The sequence below is a fragment of the Meleagris gallopavo genome, chromosome 3 (genome assembly GCF_905368555.1).
Source record: "Meleagris gallopavo chromosome 3, MGAL_WU_HG_1.1, whole genome shotgun sequence".
NCBI classification, from domain to species: domain Eukaryota; kingdom Metazoa; phylum Chordata; class Aves; order Galliformes; family Phasianidae; genus Meleagris; species Meleagris gallopavo.
In genome coordinates, this window is record NC_139406.1 from 76,238,695 (window position 1) to 76,258,553 (window position 19,859).

At 38.7% G+C, this 19,859-nt stretch overlaps 1 long non-coding RNA gene across 6 annotated transcripts in view; it reads left to right on the top strand.

Moving 5' to 3' along the window:
* Nucleotides 1-2,538: 2,538 nt before the first annotated feature.
* LOC146544778 (uncharacterized) overlaps nucleotides 2,539-19,859 on the top strand; it is a 104,281-nt gene continuing 86,960 nt past the window's right edge. For all 6 annotated transcript variants that reach the window (XR_014882645.1, XR_014882646.1, XR_014882648.1 and 3 more), the window contains exon 1: nucleotides 2,539-4,247. This is a non-coding gene — a long non-coding RNA (uncharacterized LOC146544778). The remainder of the gene's footprint in view (nucleotides 4,248-19,859) is intronic.

Consider the following 19,859-nt stretch of genomic DNA (forward strand, 5'->3'; position numbering starts at 1 on the left):
TGAACTATCTCCACCCTCTTTCCATACTGGTATATTATTGCCTGCTCATTCTTGGGCTCAGTATGTTCCCAGTAACAGCTTAGCTCTTTTCTAAATTTCACCTGCCTTCTTGAACAAAACGATTTTCATAGATTAGTCAGGACTAGCTCATAGAACTGCATATAATTGTTACTTTCAACACTTTTAATCGTTTTCTGATTTCTTGCACAAATCAATTCACAGGTTAGATTGCCTTGTGTAATGCTAACTGTCTTTACTATATCTTAACTATATCTTTATTTTATATATTTAACTATATCTTAATTATATCTTTGAGGCACTGTAGCGCCTCAAAAGAAAATCTCCCTGTTAAGTGTGACCGTCTTTAAAAAAAATATTCTGACCTCCAAGTCTGAGTAAATAGATCATTTATGAGAATATATAAATTACTGCTGAAGTCAGGCTTGTTCCATATTCTTCTGTGAGCAGAGAGCTGGATTTAATTGTGATATCAACAGTCACAAGGTTAATGAAGTCATACCGCCAAGGTCTACTCTGGGTTTCCTATAACATGAAAGACTCCGCTCTGATCCTGACTGGAACATTCAGTTTGGGTCTGGAATGGTATTGCTGCTATCTGTACAGAAACCTGAAACCACCTTCAGTGAGCCCTCATTTTGCTGTGTGATGCCATCAGAAGAATATATTCCTCTGCATGTTAAATCATTTAGACCAACTACCTCCTGTTGGTTGTAAACATGTTCATTAAAGAGAGAGACTCACTAATGGAGGTCCTCCTTTTTCAAATGTGGAGGGTCTGAAGAGTTCATCCAAAAAGATTATTAGAGTTGTGGCAAAAGATGTTGGGGAAATCTAACTATCCACCAGGCTGTCAATCAGCTCTATTTGAACTATGTAGAATGCCACATATTACATTGCAAATTAAAAAGTTTTTAGAATCAATAGCTCATGTCTGAAGAATGGAAATCACGAACCTACCACTGCTGAAGGTTTTATAGGGTCTGACTCATGTTGGCAGATAGCTGCCATGAATATCAATTATGATGTTCTCAGGACAGTATGTCATAATGAAACAGATAATACAAATACAGTATAGTGGCTTGTTTCTATGCTTTTTGTGTCCTGTGTATTGAATGAGGATAGGTTTCTGATGGAGGTAAAAGTGGACAAAGTGTTTGAGCTCAGATAAATGCCTGGGAGAGAGAAGAGTGGAGTGGCGGAAGCAGAGTCTCCTTTAATGTGGAGTAATACTCCTGATATTACAGGACTACAGATGTTCAACAAAAACAGTTATTTGCTTGTCACACAATATTTTTATGAATTCTCTAGGAAATTTTCCAAGGATCACTTTCTCTATTAGGATATAAATTTAACTGAAAATCAGTAGTTTCTAGTTAAGAGCTCAGCTTCAAAAAACTTCTGGCAGAACAACAGCAATTTTCAAAACTATATCTTTTGGTGCCAAATCAGAAAGAACCTGCCTTCATCTGCCCTCTGAAGTACACTTTGTGTTTAGTGTTATAATAATGTTACTTTAGATATTACGAAGTGCTATGGTCAAAATTTCTGTTGATTTTCAATTGTTTGATTGATTGAACCTTGCTGACTCCCTCCTTTCTGTTGGCTCATCCGTTTGATATGTTGTTTCTTTGGATTGCTCTGCAGTAACTCTTGGAACAACCAATATCTATTTAAAACATTTGAGAATCAGCATCATAAGAGTTTTATTTTCTTTTGTTTAAAAAGAGCTTTCAGATTTAAATTTCTAATAAAATACTTCAGATTAGATGCAAAGCATCAGCACATTTCTTAATTGCATTTTACTCCAAAAGGTAACTGGTCCTAAAGTCTTCTGAATGTGCAAGGTAATTTTAAAAAGCAAACGCTGTATATAATGTGATTAAAGACAATTTTAGTGGTACCTTGATCCAATTTTCTGTTCCATGGTCTTTCAGCTGATGTAAGAACCATGGAGAACTGCTTTCACACTTCATTAAAATGATCCTGACACCATTCAGGAGCACTCTCCTGTTCCTGTTGCTTATACATTATAGCAGAACCAAGAGTGTAGAAATGCTATGTAGCATAGCACTACAGTGGAGTCCCAAATCCTCCATTCCCCAACAATCACAGAGAAAATGCTAAAATCATTTACAAGTGTCTCTAATTGAAGGTAACACTTTAGATCAGTCACAACATAGTTTCTAGCCACAACAAGGAATGGAAATGATTTTAGAGTCATTGATGGATGGTCCCCTGTTGGTAATAGATGCTGGGCAGGAACTGATCCTTGTTTTTTAGAGCTTTTTGCAAACCACAGAAAAACAGTAAGACCTTGAGAAGTGTACTAAAATCTGATAGATTCTTCTTGGAGGTCCCCAAAAGGTTAAGAAAGGAATGTCTGTCATTACCCTGTCTTCTTCCTATTGTGGTATTCCATGAATCTTTTTTTTTCTCCCAAAGCCTATCACAATCTGTTTGAATCTGTGAGGGGAATAGATGAGGGCTGTGGCTGGATGCTGGCAGCTGAAGGCTGTGAAAGGACAAAGGATAAGCCTTGTCACCTTCCTCCCAAATTATTTCATGTATTGTTGTCCCATATACAGCTCCTGTTCACCTAAACTCTTCACTGAGCAACCCGGAGCGGCCTTCAAAGTTTAAAAAGCACAGGTTGTGAAAGCATGATTGGTTTGGTGGAACTGTCTCAGCTAACAGTTAAGGGCAGAACTGGCCACTAACCATCACCCAGAGCTGTTAAAAAAAAACTGTTCCATCTCCTTCCTAGGAGATGGCACCAGTGGTTGTTTTGCTGTAGGCACAGGATGACTTCAGCTCCTCTGATGACTGTGAAATTGGACCCCTTGGGCAGCTGTGGCCATGGCTATGCTGCCTTGTGGTACTTGTTGCTGTTGTCAGCAGCTGAAGCTTGTGGCTGGAACCAGCTGCTGCTCCTTCTCCACCAGTGGTGCATAACTCAGCTTTGAGAGCACCAGCTGCAGCCTATTATTTCTACTTCTAGTATCTTGAAATCGTATTAAGTCTGAATAATTGAGGACTGAGGCAGTTTGACATCAACAGCAAGATCATACCCTGGAGTCATCTGTCTGAGTGGCTCCCTCAGCTGCAGACCTATCCTTACGACTGCTCTTTTCAAACTTTTGAAGACCATTTTTTACTCGTTTCTTCTCTTCTCTTCTCCTTATAAGCTCCCTTTAAGTACTGGAAAGCCGTAATGAGGTCTTCCTGGAGTTTTCTCTTCTCCAAGCTGAACAAGCCCAATTCCCTCAGCCTTTCTTCATAGGAGAGGTGCTCCAGTCTTCTGATCATCATCGTGGCCTCCTCTGGACCTGCTCCAACAGCTCCACATCCTTCCAGTACTGAGGACCTGGACACTCTACTCAGTTTTGATACAGCTCAGATGGGAGAGGAAAATCTCATGGTTTGTTTAATAAGAAACAACTTTCTCTGTCAAAAGAACTCACTCCTGTCACCCGAGCTGGGAGCAGGCTGGGTCCTTCCCATTTCCTACTGAAGTTGTTTGCTCTGGGAAAATACACAATAATTTTGCAAAGCACTTAATCAATTGATGTTCTGTGACTTTCTGGAAATATTTCAGCTAGCAAACTATGCTAGTCCTACAAGAAGAATTCTGGTTGAAGGGGAATGCTAATAAACATGGGGCTAAATTTATAAGGAATGAAAAACTGCTAGCAGTGCCTCTCTGCACAAGTTGTGCTGCCAAGCTATTCCTCCTGCTGTGCGGTGCCCAGCAATGCCTTTGCTGGGACATTGCTTGTGAAGTTTTCTGCTGCAGCAAGGACATCTGCTGGTTAGGGCCAGGGCTCGTACTGGTGGCATGGATGGCAGTCACACTGCTGGACAAAATTCACCTCCCTGCCCTGCATTTGTGTCAGGGGGACGCGCTGAGACATGGTGGGAGCTGGAAGCCCCTCCCCGTGTTCTTTGCTCATTCATTTTGGTGTCCCACAGCTGGCTGTCTGAGGTGCTCCAAGCAGATTAGGTGCTGCAAATAGGTTGTGTGTTTTCAGTGCACAACGACAGTCACCAGTGGGCACTTCTAAAGATGCTGCCTGGCACAGCTCTGCAGTTCTGCCTCGGTTAGCAGGGTGTAACAAGGAAGCATGCAGTCTTCAGTCTCTTTTGTCTCTTGGAAGCAGCCAAAACAGTTTTTGGAACATATCACTAAATGCAGCAAACAAATCAATTGGATGATAAAAGTAACAGCAGTGAGTATCCACTTCAGCTTTTGGTTTCCTGCATGACTTAGAACGATGGGATATTTGATCTTTAAGGTTATTGATGTGTAACTGTTTGCCTATTCTGATTTTTCCTTCTCTTTCCAAAACCTCCTAACTAACTTTCTGGAGTAATTTTCCATTGCCATTTATTTTCTTTCCTGGGCACATAGCATAGTTTAATGTCCTCAGCTGTTGCCAGGGAAACAGGATTTAGAACCTGGCTTGTCATGGAAATGAAGGAGCAATTTTTTTTGGAAGTATTTCTATAAATTTGGATCAAAGATGATCACATATTTTTGTAGGTAGTGTTAGTAGCACTCTTCTGTGTGACTATTCAACACTCCCAGTGGCAACCCCTATTCAGTATGACATTTAGGTGCCTCATTTGGAAAGTCCCAGCAAGCCTGATTCAGCTCTTTCTGAGGAAAGAGAAAAAAAAAATATTTTAGATGTTAAACTAACTCTTACTGCCATCTGTAGCAACCACTCTAATGCAACCAGTGTGAAATTTTCCAGGGATGAATCACGCTGGTGATAGAGACTTGGAATGAGGAGGGACAGTGTCCTCTCAAGTGTTTGGGTTAGCAGATGAAGATGCAGATGTCCCTTTCAGTGGTGTCTTCCTTTCTGTGGTCAGCAGAAGTGAATGTGGAAGTGAGGACAGCCATCAGTCTCTGCTTATACCATGCGAGGAATGTCCAATGGGAAATGTGCTGCATGGACAGCTTGGAGTCCTCTCATTTGTCTTCTGATGTCCAGATGAGTACACAGCATCTCAGCCTGGTGTGGAAGGCCTTTGCTATGCAGCTTGTTTCTTTGATAGCTTTCTGTAAAGGCTGGTAGAGGGACCAGGGAAGGTTCCTGGACAGTTAGCAGCAGATCTCATCTCCTTGTTCACATTTGGCTCATTTCCATATTTAGAGGCAGATGGAGAGAAAAACCTCAGAGTGGAGAAGACAATTACAGAGAGAGCTTTGCTGGAGGCAGAACCCCCAGAGACCCAGAAACTGGAATCGGGCACTCCAAGATGTTTGAAAATCCTTACAAAATACCTCTCGCTTGCCATCCTGCCACACACACAACAAAAGAATGTATATTTTTTCTTTAACTGGAGCTTCTTTCCAAGGGAAAGAAAAGCTGGGTGGCAGGGCCACATCATCTTGGTATCCAGGAAGACTCAAAAGCAGCAGATGCAAGAGTGAAACAGAGGTGTGAGCAGTTGAGGTGTTGCTGAGGTGAGCAGCATCCTGTGCAGCATCTCAGGCTCTCTTAGAGAATGGGCAACTCATAAGCTCAGGGGATATTTTCACCTTCTGGTTGAGTGCCTGTACTTTCCTATACTGACTGCATAACCTTGTTCCAAAAGCAGCAGGTCGTGTTTCCAATTTGCTGTGTTGCTATCTACAGAGTCTTCAGCTCTAGCATTAAAACAAATAATAGTAATAATATCAATATTATCTTAAACTTCATATAGCCATCCCAGGGAAAGTACTCAACATAGACCTTTAAGTTAAAAGAGCCTGCACTGTTTTTACAAAAAGCATCTTATACTTTATTTATGTTAAATCCACAAGGATATTTTTTTTTCACTTACTACTGTTTGTCATTGAAAACCATTATGCACTCAGAACTTCATCTTAGTAGTGGACTTACTGAATTTTGTAGGGATTGGATTTTTAATGTTTAGTAATGAAAAAATATTTCTGTAAAACTGAGAATAAAAGTAATAAATATATATATAGACTGTCAGTAACTTATGATTTAGTTAAGGTAGTTGATATAAGCAAACTCTTTCCCAATGCAATCTCACAAGTTGTGGTACAGTGTTTCCCAAGCCCTGACTGCAGGACACCCATTGAGTCAGACTGACTCACCAGCATCCTGGGAATCCTCATGAGAAGTGATGTGACACTCTACTCCTACATAATTTTCCAAAAGAGCTGCTGGAAAATCTCATAATACCTACCCTTTTCTAGCATGAAAATTTGATCAAAAAATGTCAACTCGGAACAATTCAGGGTAAACATTTTTATTTTTGTGTTCACGATTTTTGTTGCTGAAATGATTTTGTCATTCTTTTGTTTTTCCTGCCTTTTTGTAAGATGTAATTTTAGACCTGTTTGCATGCTTACACTGATAAGTGTTTTGAGTGATTGAGATACAACTTAATAGCAATTCTTTTTATTATTATTTGAAGTGATCATATTGCTGCCTTGCTCTTTTTCTAAGTAGAAGAAACAACAAAAAAAGGAAAATAAATCAAAATTAATTTGTGATCAAAAGTGTCGATTTCATTTAGAATAAGTATTTTGGGAAATACTGAAATAGATTTTCACTTGACGTTCAACTAATACCCTGTAGTTGCAGGTAGGCAGCACCAGTGCTTCATAGTATTGAGGTATCCATAGAACCTTTCCTTAGTGTGGAACAGACGTACAGACATGACCCTTTTTGTTACTTATTGGTTTTTGTTTCTGAAAGTCTGAGTACGTAGAACATTCTGTGGATGTTTGGACTGCATAATTTTCCTGAAAATATCTGAAACTGAGTCCTTTCTGCTTATTCTCCTGTTGTGAGAATTAATTAGCTTCAGTGTTGGTTTTGTTTTGAAGTGTTCTTTGTTCTGCTGCTTACAAAAGTGAGACCAGTGTAGAGGACTGATGACTGACAGCAAAGGTACAAGTGCAGTAACTGCTGAGTTTTCCCAGCCAATCTTGACAGAGCTTCTTTTTGGAAGGTGGAAATATAAATGAAGACTTTGATACCCAAAGAAGTTAGCAAAGGACATATTGTCACACATTAGGTCCCCTATTGAAACTGTGTTTTTTCCATCTCTCAAGCACTCTTCAAAAGATGAAAAATAAGTTAATTTCCACCTTAACTGAGAAGTAAGCCACTTTCAGTTAATTGGCTCATATTTACCATAAGGCATAAACTGACTACAGAGGTAAAGAGAGAAATTAGGTAGAATAGCACAAGCTTGTCTCTTTGCTGCCTTTTCCTTTCCCAGCACCTCTTCACTTACACTGGGACTGGGCTCAAGGTATGCCTACAGGTGATCCACTGACTTACAGCACTCAATTGCTCTGCCAAAACCAGCACAAAGTCACCCAGATCAACCCATCTGTCCTTGTGAAGCAAGGGAAAATAGAAGGGCCTTTCAGACACCCCTACCCCATGAGCAGACCTGAGTAGAAAAACAGGGTTGATTTCACTCCCTTGCTCAACTTTTTTTCTAAAGCCAGTTGAAGGAAAGGACTCATTAAGTCTTTTAACTTCCTACTTAAATAGTCTTTTAGCCACCTGCAAGAGGTTTTTGCCTCCTGGTCTTGAGGCTTCTATTCTCAAGTGCTTGCTGACACCTGCTGGCCTCTTGCTCTCACAGAACTCAGGATGTTGTAGGAAATTTGAGTGGTGAGAGTTCTTTAGCCCTATTGTTATTTCACTGCTGCTTTTTGGCCTCTGTGTTGTTGAACCTCTAGAGGAAATGAGTAACTTTGAACAAATATTGCTTGGGCCAAGTTTACTTTTGTGCAAAATAGAGGCTGTCCCACCTCAGTACCTTTGAGCAACTGTAAGTATGGTTCTTGGGTGCTTCAGTATTCCTTTTGAGCTCCTAGAGAGGGCCAAACTATGCTGGTGAAGAGGAGCAGTGATCTTGAACTCTGTGGATAGGGCTGGTTGCTGTAGGCTGATGTATCCCACAGTCTGTGTGCCATGAACATCAGCAGTGCAGAAGCCAGGCAATTTAAATTGGTTCATCATTTTCTTTTGATGTGAAGCTGTTACTAGTACTGACAATTTGCCATCATTAGTGGCAGGTAACTGCTGCGTTGTTAGACCCACTTGATAATATCTGACCGTACAGAAGCACTCAGTACAGTGCTGGAATCAGGCAGATGTTAAGCTTGATAAAATTCAGTATTTGTTCTCCATCAAGTCTGAGTTGTGCAGATGGCAAACTCTCTGATGCTTTGCCTGAAATATGTTCTTTTATTTAGCATGCTAAAATAAATACAGTATGCAAATAACATTGCACTTCTCTAAATGACAGTTCAGCCAGGGTGGAAGGAGATGCAGAGCGAAGGTTTCATTGCAATATCCTTATGTACATGTGAATATCCTGTAAACTGAAATGAAACAGGAATATTTGTGTTCTTCCTTTTACATGGTGGGTTCAAACCTCTGAAATGCAGTACAAACCAGTTACAAACTTGTTGGAACCAGAAAAGAAATGAAGCTGAACATTGCAGTTTGTGACAAACTGCCCTGTAGAGTCTGAAATGCTGTTTTTGAAATGCTGTTTTGGGAGTGACCTACATTTAAAATCACAGTCCTGGTCCTAGTTCGGTTGTATTTGTATTGCTGCAGCTTCAGTGGTATCAAAGTAAAAGAGAAACGCTTTCTGTGAGCTAAGGAACATGTAAGCAGGAAGAAAGAAGAGCTGCCATCTTGTGTAGAAAACTGAGACTGCACTAAAAAAAAAAAACAACAATATGAAGTTCAGGTATTATATTTTCAGAAACACTTGGGTGAAAAGTTTTCCTTTGTAATAACTTATTTCATCATTTTTTTTCTTACATATGGTATCTTTTTTTGACTAATACACTTGTCACTTTGTTCACAAGATCTGTTTTCCTAGCTTTGGCTGTGCTGCAAGATTGTTGAGAGGATGTCAATGCAGCTGTGACCCATTCTTTGTCTCTGTAGCTGGACTGGCTGAGCAAGAGCAGGATGTCTTGCACCCACAACAACAGTCCTGCACAGAAAATATCTGTAGGCAACTTTTATATAAAATATGATGTGCAAAAACAAAGTTATGATCTGCTGCATCACGCTGATAGCAGAAAGAGCCTTCCTTTCAGGACTCATGGTAGGTTCTTTGTAGGGTCTAGACTCTAGAGAGGTCTTCTTACTTTAGCAGCTGGCTAAATCCAAACAGTAAGTTGGACTTCTAAATCAGCTACCTCTTGTGGAATCTTACTGCTTTTTCTATCTGAAGTTTAAGAGCAATACTTATGGTGGTCTTTGTCTTTATTCAGTTGTCTGAGTCAAGTTAACACTTTTTGTTAATGCAGTTAAATAAATAGTATTGCCTCTAATTCTTAGGTTTGTGGAGACAATTCCAACTGTCTGCTGCTAAACTGGTGCTGGGAAGGAAACCCTGCTGAGCTAGGGACTTCTAGGGAATAAGGGACTAGGCATTTCTTATTCCTTGTTAAAATTGATCTTTCTGAAGGCCTTGCCCTGAATAATTAGGATCAACCTAGAACTTATTCAGTCATTCCAACTTGCAACTTTCTTTTTAGACTCCTAAGACCAAGGAGGAACCACTGACACTACTTGAGTAGTCTTACTTTCATCAGTGACAGTTCAGCTATTCCCTCTTTCCTTTCTAGTAAATGATAAGCAGAAGAGAGAATTAAACTTCCTACCTCTGCCTAAGCCACAATTTTACAATGAACAAATATCAATCTCCAGAAAACCTTACATGTGTAAATGAGAACTGTGGACATCAGGCATTTCTCCCATGTAAATTATGATCTGATGTGATACTTTTTTTTTTTTTCCCCCCCCTAAACAGACAATGGTTCTTTGTGCCTTACAAAGAGGCTCTATTCAGCCCCAGGGGTTGAAGATACTCAAACCTCCTGTCAGACACAGCTGCCCTGAGCTCTCCCTTCACATCTTATTGCTACCTTATGAGATGGTATTAATGCACCTTCTGTTGGAAATAGTTGCCTACAATCTATATTGTAAGTTCACATTTGTAGTATAATATTTGAGAATACATAGTCATTTTGTGATTGCCTGACTGTCTCACTGCATTTCATTCCACACTTTGAAATTAGTTTATACCCACAAATTCTTACTAGACCTTATGCACATGAGCATGCACTTGGATTTCCTCCTGCTTGTAGTTCTGTTCCTTACAACCTTACAGTGCTAGTGATTGCCTGTTCTTATATGATATTTTGATCTCCATGTTGCATGATGTTGCTTTCCAACCATGTATCACTGACAAATCTTATAAGCATGCCTCTTTTTTTGTGCCAAAATCCTTCATAAAACTTCTCCCAGAACCGAGCTGTGCAGGGCTGCATTTGAGCCCTTTTCCTTCTCTGTGCTGATACTTCTCCTTTCAACACTACCCACAGATGTTTTCAGTCTTTCATATCTCTTTTATTACTTTCCATTTTTTATCAATTGTCTTTTCATGTCTCAGGTAATACTATATCACATTCACTGAAGTCCTGGAAGATCAGGTCTTTGCTTTTCTTTGCCTAGAAATTCAGCAAAGAAAGATATATGTACAGTGTCCTTGATGAACTCATACGTGTTAACCCCTTTGTTTCTTTTATTATTTATTCCTTCAAATTTTAGGGTGGTAAGGGAATACATTCAGACATGAATACTTTTGGGGATGATAAAATGAGACCTATATGTTGCTTTTTTTTTTTTTTTCCTGTATCATATTTAGGTAATAAGATATATTAATATATTAAAACATATCAAGAATTCTTGTCAGATTCCGATTCCGTGTTTCCATTTCTTCAGTGTTTTGAGACTGAAACCAACTCTCAATTTTTGAATTTCAGCACAGGAGACAATGTCACTCTTAGTGTGGGCATTAAATATTCAGATTGGAACTAAAAGTAATGTCTGCTCTGGCATTAAGAAACTTTCTTCACTAGGAAGCTCAATCTGGCCTGTTCTCGAAACCATAGAGAAGGTCTTGACATGCAAACACAAATCTGCTCTATGTGTGCATATCCCAATTTCTCATATACTAATTCTTACACACATGAATCAAGGAATGCTCTGTTTGCAATCCTAACTCCACGCCAGAAAAGTCTATGCTTTTAAATGTACAGTTTTTGTAATTAGGCTTAAGCTGTTTAAATTCAGCACTAGAAGCAGATGTGGCCAGTCTATCTGAGTTTATGGAATTTTGTTAACCAGTTGAGATAAGTTCACTTGCATGTCTGGAAGAGAATTAAGGAAATTTATTTCGATTCACCTAATTGTGTCCTTTTGTGAAGTTCCCACCACAGATCAGAGAGTCTTAGCCAGGAGGAACAGCCTATTTTTATAAACTCTAGCCAGAACTTCACACTGCTGTGATCTGTGATAAGTTTTCAGGTGCTCTGTTTTCTTATTATCTGTCTTCTATTTGAAAAAAGAGAGATGATAGGATAGAAAGAGAAACAAAAAAAACTCTAAATCTTGCTTTACTGAGGAAAACAACATGAATGGAAATACACATAAATGTAAAATCATTTCAAAACCTGAATGAATTAAATCTACTGTAACAAGCATAGTAGAAAATATTACGAAAAAATGTGAAAATATGGAAAGATCTAGGAATGTCTGCCAGATTCCTGCAGAGTACTTTTAGCTGGGATTGTAATTTTGATTCGATCTTTCAAAATAGTGATGACCTTGCAATTTCCTCTCTTCCTGATAACAGAAAGATTACAGTTTCCACTCCTCACTCGCAATTTTTATTCTTCTCTTCCCAGAGCTAAGACCTCAATGTGCTTTAAAAAGCACTTGCATAAAGCATGAGTCAAGAAAAGTGATGGGTGGCCCAGCAGGACAATTCTACCACTGTTAGAAATTACCTGAGTTCCCGGCATTAAAGGAACAGCACTTCATGTAGTTCTCTTCCCTAAAATAAATTATTGTATCCATATTAAATAGTGACTTAGGATTTACCTCACTGGGAAAATGAATCCTTTGTACTTCATTTTATGCTTTCTTAAATATGGTAGTGTTAATTGTACTGTATCTTGCTGTGTATTAGGATATTCCTCACGTAGCATGGTAAGAAACAATAAAAAAAAAATAAATTAATAATTAGAAGGTAAAATTTACTTATGGTGACATTCAGAATTCTACTCTCAAGTATAATTCTAAATGAAATATATGGGTTTTTCAACAAATATTAAGGCTACTAAATCATGAAGGTCTTATTTTCATGGAGCTCAGTGGGTAGCTACTTGGTACTTTGAGTCTCCTTTCTCGTTTATTCTCTGATGTGCTCTACTACAATGGAGCAAATTGTGTGATCACATACTCTAGGGAAGAGTAAGTGTGAACTTCACATTTTTGGGTAGAGGTAGTGATGTTCAAACTCTAAGTTGGTGGTGAGATAAATTGGGAAGATGAAGGTTCCTAGCACATTTCTGCTTGTTTCAGTGCTGCTTTTATACACAGATTAGACTGATGTTGTTCAGGGATCTCTGGAAAGGCTTGCCACACTTTCTTCAAAATGATTAATGCTACCTTCATCAACTCCTAACATTTCTGTGCATGAGTTAAAATAATTCATCCTACACCTGGATCATGTTATCAAACTCCTACCAAGCCTGGGATTTGGATGTGTGTCCTTGTTTGTCAGCAAATACTTCTCCTCTTAGGCTATAAAGCTGGCTCTCTGTGAGTGTAGTTTTGAAAATGTGAATGCACTGGACCATGTTTCCCATAGGATTAAAATAGCACGCAATCCTAATTTATTGCATTCAGTGATTGAACATATAAATTCTTCCTTATGTATTCAAATTCTCGTCCATCAGCACTTTGAAGATTGAATCAGTAGAGCCTCTCTAGTAATGTGGAGAAATAACTTCCATTAACTATCACACATGGTGTTACTACTACTTGTACTCAGCTGGCTGCAAAAAAATAATTTGTATATTCTTAGTTCTAACTTACTGTTTCTATCTTGACAGCAAATGTAGTCACTGTTCCTCCAGTCTTATGAGGGTAACAGAGCACTATACACACCTCAGACTTGCTTGGAGATAAATGCTACCTTAAAAGTAGCATTTATTTCATTTGTGAGAAAAGCAGATGTCATACTATGTAACAAGGAGAATAAGTAATATTTTCCTTTGAAGTTGAGGCTGCATTGCAGACTTAAGCTGGGTGCTAGAGAGACTGGGGTCAATCTGTTTAGATTCCAACCACAGCTGCAGTGGAGAGTTCTTGATTTCTTATAGCCTTGTTAACTGTAATGTATTCTGCGGTCACATCCGCCTAGGTGTTTACAGTATGCATCTTTATTTTTTGCCTGCAGGTATTATTTGGCTTGATCTTAGAAAACTGATTTTAAATTCTTTGCTTTGGCTGTTTTCATCCTACTTTTTTTTTAAGGTTCTTGCACTTTGCTGGTAATGAATGTATCTATCCTGCTCTGCCCAGCTCCAGTAATTTCCTAACCAGAACCATTCATTCATTTAATATGCTAAGTTCTTGAACTATTTGCTAAACTAGTCTTACTTAATTGTGATATAGCTGGAGCTAGAATATTTTTAGTTCTTCCAGTTCATTATGAAATGCTTGCAAAATGCTCAGTGCAAAGCACTTCCCCACTCTTCTGAATTGCTGTATTATTCTTCTTGGCTACAGACTATTTCAATGCACTTCTCAGAGACTTCCCTACAGTTGTTTGTAGAAGGAGTTTCATACAATAGCCTTTTATTGATGGGTGGGCAGTGCAGATACACTGCTGGAAGTTGAGTAAAAACTTCTGTTTCCTTTCAAGTATCACACCTACAGGATAGCAGGACATGTCTAGCATGAGGAGAACGGAACTTCATCCTGCTTTAAATTCAGACCCTAATGTCAATTGCTACTGTCAGTGGACTTGATTGTCTAGAAAGTTCTACTGTGTGATGTATGTTTTTTCCAGGTTTTCTTGTAAGCTCAGTTATCTCTGATTTTCACTTTTACTCTATCTCCATCTCTCTCTGTGTCTTATTCAATAAAAAGGCATTTCTAGCATAATTTGCCTCTTTAATGATAGTATGGAAAGGCTAAAAAGTGTTCTTGAATACTATTCATAAGGACCGCAGAACAATGAGAAATGTTTAAAATTATCCATGTGGGCCAAAGCTTTGTTTGCTGGCAGAAAAATTGAAGTGGGGTGTTTATTTCGTATTTAAGAAATGCATTTGGGTATTTTTCATTCTTTCCCACAACAAGAAAAGGTAGGATAATGCAAGGAGCTCAGTGCTGCTCCTTGCTCAAAAAATAATAAACAAATATATGATAACTGCATAATTTTCATGGGGGAAACAGTTTGGGACAAAAGGATTATCTTTCAAGAGATCTACCATTTCAGATGTGTAGGTTATTAAAAGGCAGAAAAAGGCGTTGAATAGGACTCTAGACTTGCCAACAGACTTCTGTGGGATTGCCAGTGGTATAAGAGAGTCAGATTTGGCTGAGCTCCTCTAGGTTATTCGCGGGTTGGCAGACATGAGAGCTTCTGGAAAAGGCAACTTTTGTTTCTTACAACCTGAGGCCACTGAGATTATTTACATAGACCTGCATGTGTATTTTGAAGAAATGATGTGCTAAAAGTAGAATTTGAAAAGGAATTCTTCCTTACTTCTTTCTTCAAATACATATGAGATAGGACCTTTTAAGCTAGGTATTGGTATCATATACTTGTCTATCTGTTTTTTCCAGGTGTGCTCTGAGAGGAGATGCCTTTGCCTTCCAGGCTGAAAGCTCATGGCTCTCCTGCCCTTACACTAGGGGAAGGCTATGGTACTTTTGCATTTGAGTATGTTCATCCAGAAGACAAGCCAGGTTATTCTTGCTTCTGTAAGGACATTTATTGCTTTGGGAATGTGAGAAGCTACTTCAAATAAAGGGCTTTTTACTCTTGATACAACATAAAATGACAAAGTATGTTTTTAAAACTAAAATTATAAATGAGAACATGAATACCTACTGATTGGAGCTTTTCACTTCTGTGGGCTATATGCCAGTTTGTTGCAGTCATTTCTGTTGCTTACACTGCATCTTTATAGCTAACCAAAGACATTTATTTCCATTGCTTGGCTGAGCCATATGAACTAGTTCAAAAACACTTAGAAAGCATAAACAAAAGTACTGACATTAAATGCACCAGTTTGACATTTTGGCTAAGAACATATTATCTGACTGTTGCCTTTTTCACTATTGTTGCTTTCATTTTCTTCCAGCTCTGCTATTGAGTTAATGTTGCCTAGGCCTATAGAAAACATCTTAACAGGCAGATCATGGCATTCTGATGAATTATTATGGGGAAAATGAAATCTGTCACGGAGGAGGTGAACTGGAACTGATTTTAGGTTCCCACTCAATTTCACAAGAATGTAAGACTAGAAAAGCAAGAAGGGGGGGATGGTAAGAGCAGAAAGACTTTAAATAGTATTCCTGACATTTTGAAATAATGATCATTGGCACTAATGCTGAGAAGTTTATAAACCACTGCCTTATGTGGATTAGAGAAGTAAAAAGGCCAGCTCCCCGGTAAGCAGTGTACTTTGTAGTATTATCTCAATTTTGGGGATTAAGATGGGTTTCAATAGGCTTGCATTTCCTGCCCAACCTACGACTATCAAGGCCTCTTATAGCTCTCTCAGCACAAATCCAGACCACCTGCAAGAGAGAGAAATCTTGTATTGCTGCTGAATATAGTGCATTTCCTGAGCTGTTGTCTACATATATCCTGTATCGTGTAAAGTAATGTGGATTATAACATAACTGGAGAGTAATGGCAACACTGACGGGTTAGTCTGGAGCTCTTGGCAATGCAGAAGAATACAGATATGAACAATTTTTTTTCTTTTCTGTGGCATTTGCACAGGTGGCCCAGAGAAGTGGATGCTCCATTCCTGGAAGCTCTCAAGGCTGGGTTAGATTGGGCTCTGAGCAACGTGGTCTGGTAGGAAATGTCCCTGCCTGTATGTAGGGGTTTGGAGCCTGAGATCTTTAAGGTCCCTTCCAAATCTAATCTATGATTCTAGAATTCCTTCAGTCATTTTTCATCTGCTCTAATCTTCAAAATCTTTCTTTTCTATGCTGCAAAATGCTCCTGCTTTCTGTGTTTTGTTTTGTTTCCAAACAGCTTTCAATAGCTTTTGAATTACTGAGAAATTACACCTCTTTCAGGGTTAAACTATTCTTTCCAATCTGCAAGCAATTTCAGTGTGCTTGCAGAGATAGTCAGGCTGTCTTCTCTCCTAGGAGCCTGACCAAGAAGGCACTGGTGGAAGTGCAGTCAGCTGGTGGTACTCGAAGGATAGGAAGCCCTGTTACAACTAAGTGTTTCTCACCAAGTGTAGGAGAGCTGTACATGCATAGAAATCAACCTGAAGGGAGAGGCAGGCATCTGTACATAAATATTCTGTGACAGAATGTGATCTGCCTGTACAAAATTATAAATGCTGCTGAGGACTGAGTTCTGAACTTGCCATAATCTCCAAAGAGCTCACAAGGATGCTTGGCATGTTGCAATCATGACCAGGTGAGTGCCCTGCTGTGTCCTCAAAGGACAGCTCTGGAGATAGGACTGTGATCCCAGGGGCTACAAGCACCTTGTTCTGAAGGGGTTGAGGTCATCCAGCGCTGTCAGCTCAGCCCCAGGTACAGTCCTACCTCCTTCCTGTGCACCTAGTGTTGGATAGGGAGGAACCGGGGTAGAGAATGCTGCACAGGATGAAGTTTAGTGGTTCACACGTCTTAACAGAGACACTGACTTAGGAAATCTCTTCCTTCTGTCTCCTTGCTCCCCTCCTCAGACTCTAATTCCCATTCTGCATCACAGCATGCTCTTCCATCATCTGTATTACAAAAATTGCTTTTGAACAAGCTGTAAACATGACCTCTATATAAGGGTGCCTTTTAAAGTTTTCCCATCGGCTTTTCCACTACCAAAAGCACTCACAGGCAGTTTGCACAAGCTAATTCATTAAAGAAAAACACCTAATCTGTGTTATTTTTATCCTCAGTTCATCCTCAGGGATTAGTTCTGCACCTGCCTGAGCTTCCTGCTCCTCCTGTTGGGCCTGCTATTAAAAACATGACTAATTCTACCAATCTGGATCATTAAATCTTCAAAAAATGATAGATTCTTCTGGAATGATGGAAGTGGAATAGCAGGAATGAGAACTAGGAGATGTTTTGGAGACTGGAATGATTAAATCTGGCTGCAAGAGCTATTGCATTGGGTACATAGTCTAAGAAGCAAGGTAGTTCCACTTGAATCTCTTCAGAAATGCAGTCATTTTTTGGAAAGACTGTTTTACAGATGATACCAAAATAATGTAGCTGGTGTAGCAGAGACAGTTCCTCCCTCTGTGAACAATAGGTAAAAACTACACACTTTTCAATCTTCTTCTCTGTTAAGGGGAAGTGAAACCAGTGAGTTTGTCCAACAATCTGTAGTAGAACAGTATTGTCCAGCAGGATATTGGACTGCAATGTAATGGATGACTAATGTTAAGAGAAGAAAGTTTCATTTCATATTTTTGAAAGCATCTTTTGAGATGCTTCTTTTAACAGTTCCCTCTAGGCATTTTTTTTAACAAAATTGTGCTTTTTCAAAAGAACTCAAACTGATTTATTTTTTTTCCTGAAATCCCTTAAAACACTGAGATTCCTGTCTCAGAAATAGACCTGAATAAATTTGATGCTAAGAATTTGAAGATTTCTTTAGGACTTTTGACCTGAAGCACTAGGAAAAAAAAATGCTTAGAGATAATGCTTCTCTGTCATTGCCTAAGTAAGAGTTTGGCACGAATCAACTTTTTGACTTGAGTTCAGATACTTAAGGCTGTCATACATAATGTCTATCTGGTCATAAATGAATGACACCTCTTTGCTAAAAAGAGCCTTTTCCTTAAAGGTAAGCAATCAAAGGATTAAGTGCAGTACGTATGGGTTCACATTCTGCAACTGAAGTCCAGACCAATCTTTTAAAAGACAACAATATTTTTCACTCTTCTGTGAAAAACATTTGCAAGTACAGAATAATTTGGAGAGTAGTGATGTACGTTTTTAAAAAATGTAAGAATTTTTTTTTTCAAACATGCAGTGTAGTTTTTTTTGCTGTGAGATTTTTAACAGAATATACCAAGTCTTAGTCAAGCAAGGCTACCAGGAATGGCTATCAGATATGGATGAAATTGTGACCTAGGACAGAAAAATAGCAAATTTCCAGGCATGAGTGGATATCCGTCTTAAGTGAAAGATGGGACGTCCATCAGTCACTTAACAGTGAATTATGAAATATTGCATTTTCTCACCAGAAATCCATGATAGATTTGGACCAAATCTGCAACGCATATTTACAGTTTCAGTTATGCTATTGTTAAAGATTGTGGTGGTGTTGTGGTGCTTATGCTAGGAAAAAAATGACTTGTACTGAAGATTTTCATGAAAGTGGATATGTTAGAATAATTATTTCTTAATTTTTTTTTCTACAAATATCTTAGATTAGGAAATTTTGTGTTAATTTTGAAGTTACAAGGACGTCAGTAGTTTGGGTGTGGAAACAATGTTTCTGCAATTTTAGGTTTTCTTATATGTGAACACAGAAGTAATTTCCTTCCATTTATCTATGCAGCCTTTGATTTATAAAGAATATGCTTTCATTTTTCATGATGGACCTTTGACTGCTCTTTTACTTGTTACAATACGGTTTAAAAAGAAGAATGTGCTTTTCAGCAACATGGTGTACTAAAAATGAAACTCTCTGGAAAAGCTGAGGGAATTGGGAAAATCAGCAGTCTACTCCTTAAAGCTGGGCAAGAGAAAATACAAATAGTTTGGCTTTCTAAAGCAGATCTATTTTGAAAAGATAGATATAGAAGGACTAAAATACTACTCTCAGGTAAATAACTTGATCCTTCTTCTCTTTGAATTGGCTTTGATTAATATTCCCATAACAGAAATATATTTTGTTGAATTTCTGATGTTCAGAGATGTTTTTCACTGGCCATGACCATTATGATGCTTTGATTGTACGTATAATTTTTAACAAAGCCCATGCTGATAAGCTCTTTTGTGTCGCTGATTACTGTAAATAATTTAGATTTTATCTTTTTTCTTTGCAAGTTTAAAAGTTTTTATAATCCATATCTGTGCAATGCAAACGGACCACAGCTGAAACTTAATGATGAATCCAGAAACGTGTCTTACAGCAGCTTCTTCTTCCTATATTGTGATTTGTCTGCTGTGTTTTCATAATAGAAATTCCTAGATGGACAGCTGAGGAAGTAGTAGTAGAAGCAACTATGTTCTAATGATAGATGCACAATAGCCTGGCTGAGAAAGTGCACTCTGATCGTGTTACCCAGGAAGAAGCCCTTAAGGAAAGCATCTGTGTTTGTATAATCAGTGATTATGCCTCAGCATTTAGATATGAAAGCATAATTAAATTGTTATGCTACTGAGGGTATCATTGGAAGTCTCACTTAACAAACATCCGCACAATACAAGTCTCCCGACCCAAAAGAACAGTTAAACGTACACATCCTTTAGGCGTGGTGGCTATTGCTTGGGTCCTGGAAATAGACTGAACGCCCTGTGGTGCAGCTTTCATGGGGAGAAGCAACTGTATCTTTTCTCCTGACACGGGGTTAGAGGATGAGTTCAGCAGAGGAGGTTGGGCAATCACCCAAATCAAAGAAATAAATATTAGCAGAGTGTTCTCATGGGAGGTCCATAGTGTTTAAAATTGGCTTCTTTGATTGGTCTCAAAGTTTGGCAGATCCATGTATTTTCTCAGGCATTAAGTGAACACAGCTTGGATTATTT